This window comes from Myotis lucifugus, unplaced genomic scaffold (genome assembly GCF_000147115.1).
Source record: "Myotis lucifugus unplaced genomic scaffold, Myoluc2.0 scaffold_418, whole genome shotgun sequence".
Lineage (NCBI taxonomy): Eukaryota > Metazoa > Chordata > Mammalia > Chiroptera > Vespertilionidae > Myotis > Myotis lucifugus.
The window spans coordinates 784,974-790,095 of record NW_005871466.1 but is presented as its reverse complement, the minus strand read 5'-3'; the positions used below and the strand labels follow the sequence as shown (position 1 = coordinate 790,095).

The window sequence follows — 5,122 nt, the reverse complement described above, 5'->3', positions numbered from 1 at the left end:
ACACTGTTGCAAAGTTTTTTAAACAGAAAAAATTTTCTGGAATGGCATTCCAAGTCCTCAATAGTTTGTTTTCAACACTTCTCTCTGGTACTCTAATTGCTTTTTTTCAATGTTTTCCAAGTCAACTCTAAGGTCAATAAATTTCTGCTTCCAAATTGAGCTACTCTGAAATCAGTCAACTGCATTTCAAAGTCAGCCATGTCTATCCATGAAAACATTTGTAAGTTTAGTTCCTCCAGTTTCATGCCGTCTGGAAACCTCATGAATTTTGCTGTCTCTTCCAGTTCTCTGAATTTCGCAGATCTTGAAAAGAACTCAATAGTTGACTTGAGGATGTTTAAGAACAGCTTTTGAAGGCTTTGACAGTCTGTTCTGTCATCTTTTGGGAGGTCTTTGATGTGCCACTTGAGGTTTGGGAAATAACTAAATCTCTCACCATCCACATCCCTCTTAAAGACTTCCAGTTTCTTTTCAAAAGCCTTTATGTAACCAAACATAACATCAAGTGTCTTGCCAGTTCCTTGTAATGTAACATTTAAGTCATTCAAATGTTCACAAAAATTGTAAATGGAAGATTATAAGAGAGGGTTTCGCGTGCCAGCAAAGGTTACTGGCGTGCCATGTTTGGCACGGGTGCCAGGGGTTGCCAACCCCTGCCCTAGGGTGAGGATTAACATCCTATGGAAATGCATACAACTAAGTGGCCAAAATAATTTTGAAAAGAATAAAGTAGGAGGACTTGCACAAATTCCAAACTGACTGATAATGGCTTATCAATAATGAATATATTTGTGGAACAGAAACAACCCCACACACATGGGCAACCAACTACAGTAAAGGAGCCAACACTGGGGAAGGAAAACCAATAACCAATGGCACTGGGAGAAGGACACCTCCATTTGCCTTCCTGGGACAAAACATGAAAAGTTGTATCACATGCAGAAATTACTTCAAACTGAAACTATAAAGTGAAGTGCACCTTCCTGTCTTTAGGGTTGGCAACAATTCCTTTTCTTTTTTTTTAGGTTTTAAAGATAATATTTATTTTTTAAAAGTTAGTGTGTCCCCACAAGAGCAAACAGAAATATAAAAAGCAAAGAACAAAGTCATAACCACAAGCAGTTTCCAGTCTGGCGTGTCCTTCTAGGTCCCCTATGTATCTACACAACTACGCTCCCACTTGTATGTACTCACGGTTGTGAGTTATGCATCATGCTTTTTCACACATGATGAATATTTGCCATTACAAAGTCCCAAAGCTGTAGGAGTATTTTGATAACCAAGAATGCCAGTATATCAACATATGTGAAACTCCATCTCTTGGAAAAAAATCTGTATTATTAACCAGTACACCTGGGACATTGCACCAACTCAGTCTGGAAGAAGAAAATGTAATCCTGTCTTTCTTAGCGACAAACATTTCATAAAAGGACAAAAATAGCCAACAGGCGTCTAGATAAAGCTATTGGCAGAGTTAGAATTGAAATACTGCATCCCCGCCCTAGCCGGTTTGGCTTAGTGGATAGGGCATCTACCTGCAGACCAAAGGGTCCTGGGTTCGATTCCGGTAAAGGGCATTGTAGCTCAGTTGCAGGCTCCTCCCCTGCCTGGGCCCTGGTTGGGGCTTGTGCAACCAATCGATGTGTTTCTCTCACATCGATGTTTCTGTCTTGCCCTCTTTCACTCTCCCTAAAAATCAATGGAAAAATATCCTTGGATGAGGATTAACCAATAGATGCATAAATAAAATACTGCATTCCCTTAATGTTCAATTAAAAACGAGACAGAAAGCCTCAGAATACAGAAAGTGTAATGCAGCTACAAGAATTTGTACGATTTATATTGTTGAAGTATCAGCAAGGAGGCGAGTTTGCACTGAAGTCTTTACCAACATGTCCACAGCACAGCCGAAGGAGATGCACACTGTGAACATGGACACGTCCCCTCCCTCTGCCTGCTGCTGCCCCATCCCAGCGAACAAGTGCTGACATCCGTTTCTGAGACGGCTGAACAGTTCCCTGACCAAGATTAGGCAGAGATTTCTTAACTCGTGAATAAGTACTAGTCATGGAGGGGAAACCAAAAAAGAGGATGGTGATCTTGCTAATTGATACAGAACAGTTCAGGGAGGCACAGTGGCTGGAATTGGCAGCCCGGCGTGGAGGAGAGGGAGCTCGCAGAGGAAGGTCTGGAAACGTGTGCATCATGCTGCCCACAGGCGACATGTGGCTCTGCAAGGCGGGCCAAGAACAAGCTCCAAGGAAAGAAGTCCTGGGAAGCTCTAAACGGAACCCCTTCCCGAGGTCACATTTCAGCTCTCACCAGCCACGTGGAGACACTGAAGACCCAGGGCATCAGGAAGCTGCCCCTGAAGGGCCTCACCTCATCGGTGAGCCAAGTTAGACTCATCCTAAAAATGCTTAAAGGACAAGCTTCTGGGGAAGACCTGAGAGTGTAGGTGGGGGCTTGGAGGAGGGGGGGCGGGCAATGGGGAGAAAATGGGAGAGATCTGTAATACTATCAGCAATAAAAAATATATATATAAAAAAATAGCCCTGGCTGGTTTGGCTCAGTGGATAGAGCGTTGACCAGTGGACTAAAGGGTCCCAGGTTCAATTCCGGCCAAGGGCACATGCCTGGGTTGCGGGCTTGATCCCACTGGGGGACCTGCTGGAGGCAGCCAATCAGTGATTCTCATCATTGATGTTTCTCTCTCTCTCCCTCTCCCTTTCTCTCTGAAATAAATAAATATATTTAAAAATAAATAAATAAAATAATAAAGGCAAGATTCAAAAGGCGGACCGATTCTCCAGTAACTTAACTGCCACCAGAATAAAATCTCTTTTTTTTTTTTAAGTCCGGACCCTTGGATATTTTTTCCATTGCCTTTTAGAGAGAGTGGAAGGGAAGGAGGAAGGAAGAGAGAAACATCAATGTGAGAGAGACACATCGATTGGTTGCTTTGTCGCACAAGCTCTGACTGGACTGGGATGAACTTGCAACCCAGGTACGTGCCCTTGACTGGATTGAACCCAAGACCCTTCGTTGCATGGGCTGACGCTCTGAACACTAAGCCACACCAGCCAGGGCAAAATGTAACACTCTGTAACGGAGAACAACACCATCCAGTGCTCAACACGAAGGCACAGATTCTGGATCCAGTGTGACCTGTTACAAGGAGATGATCAATTAAACAGGCCCAGAAGTGAAAGAATTAGCAAACAACAATATTAAAAGCAGCTATTATAAATATGTTCAATGTGCTAAACATTTTAAAGGGAAGCCTGGACATGAGGAAGGAAACTGCTAGAACTATCAAGGTCATGAGAAATGAGACGAACCTGAATCCCTGTCACAGGCCAGAGGAGCCTAGGCTGACGGGATGACCCTGTGGGGTCCTGGATTAGATCCTGGGACAGAAAAAGGGCACGAAAAAGCTGATGAAAGCGGAGCCAGGTCTCTAGTTTACATAATGTCTTTGTTCTGACAAATGTACCAGTTACAGACGGAGAGACGGTGTGTGTGTGTAGGGGGGACGGGGGGAGGCAGACTATTATCTTTGCAACCTTTCTGTAAATCTAAAAGTAACTTCAAATAAAGTCGATTTAAAAGACCAGTAAAGCCCTAGCCAGTTTGGCTCGGTGGATAGAGCATCAGCCTGCGGACTGAAGGGTCCCAGGTTCGATTCTGGTCAAGGACATGTACCTTGGTTGCGGATACATCCCCAGTAGGGGGTGTGCAGGAGGCAGCTGATCGATGTTTCTCTTCAATGTTTCTAACTCTCTCTCTCCCTTCCTCTCTGTAAAAAAATCAATAAAATATATTTAAAAAATAAAAATAAAATACCTGTAAATTGCTGATACACTTAAGGCACATACCTGAAAATATTGATCACAGCATATTCATAAGAAAAAATTGTTTCCCTCCCTGCTCTTGTTTTTTAAGGATAAAAATGTATAGTTTAATCATAAAACATTGTCAAAGTTTTACATAAGTATTGTATTCATTTCCAATGTCAAAAGTAGTAATTTATTTCAAAAATTGCCTTCCTCTGTCAGGGGCCTCGTTAGGAAGCAGAAGGCACATGGCTGTGGGCCCTGCCTCTGAGCCAGAAGGGGAGGGAGGAGAACGCACAGACTCTAGAAGCACCCAGTCCGAGCAGCTTGTCCAGGTCAGGCAGCAGCCAGGAGCCCTGCATGTAAGGGGAAGGAGTTTGGGGCAGGGCTGCGAGAGGGAGCTCAGGAGGGCGGGGCATGGGGGGGGGGGCACGTGGAGTGGAAGCCTTAGCCTGGGGCTTCAGGGTGGGGCACCTGGGTGGGAAGAGCTGCCTCTGACAGGAAATACTAGTGGAGTAATTTTGGGGAAGAAAATAAAGATTGAGTCAAGTTTGAGCTTTTATAGTAACACTAGTGGCCCAGTGCATGAAATTCGTGCACAGAGGCGGCGGGGGGGGGGGGGGTGTCCCTCATCCCAGCCTGCACCCTGTCCAATCTGGGACTCCTGTGGAATCAGGCCTAAACCAGCAGTCAGACATCCCTCTCGCAATCTGGGACCACTGACCCCTAACCGCTCACCTGCCTGCCTTCCTGATCACCCCTAATCACTCTGCTTGCCATCCTGTTCACCCCTAACTGCCCCTCCTGCTGGCCTGATCACACCCAATTGCCCCCCACTGCTGGCCTGCTTGCCCCCAACTGGCTTCCCCCGCCGATCTGCTCGTCCCCAACTTCCCCCACCACCCATCACCCCCAACTGTCCATCTGCCTGGAAAGACATATTTGGCCCATGTCATTGGCATACAAACCAAGACATCATCATCACCCTTCCTGCCTGCTCTCCCGTTTTGTTGTAAAGCTGTCATACTGTGTGATCATTTTGCAGAAAACTTCTGCAGATTGGACTTTCTCACACCACAACTTAAAATCATAAGATCTCTGGGTTGATGAACTATCACTAATTCAATTGGCACATCTGTCGTAAACACCAAATTGCTATGACTAGTTGAAGCACACTGACACCTTGCAGACAAACTGTTCGCTGACTTCTCCACTAAGATAATGCTACAGCACTTACAATGAAACCTTTTCTTTTTCTTTTTCCTTTGAGCACTGTTCTCCTGTGC

At 45.1% G+C, this 5,122-nt stretch overlaps 1 long non-coding RNA gene across 1 annotated transcript in view; it reads left to right on the top strand.

The window, feature by feature from the left end:
- Positions 1-3,290: 3,290 nt before the first annotated feature.
- LOC111823191 overlaps positions 3,291-5,122 on the top strand; it is a 6,052-nt gene continuing 4,220 nt past the window's right edge. Inside the window, exon 1 of the long non-coding RNA XR_002826198.1 lies at positions 3,291-4,171. This is a non-coding gene — a long non-coding RNA (uncharacterized LOC111823191). The remainder of the gene's footprint in view (positions 4,172-5,122) is intronic.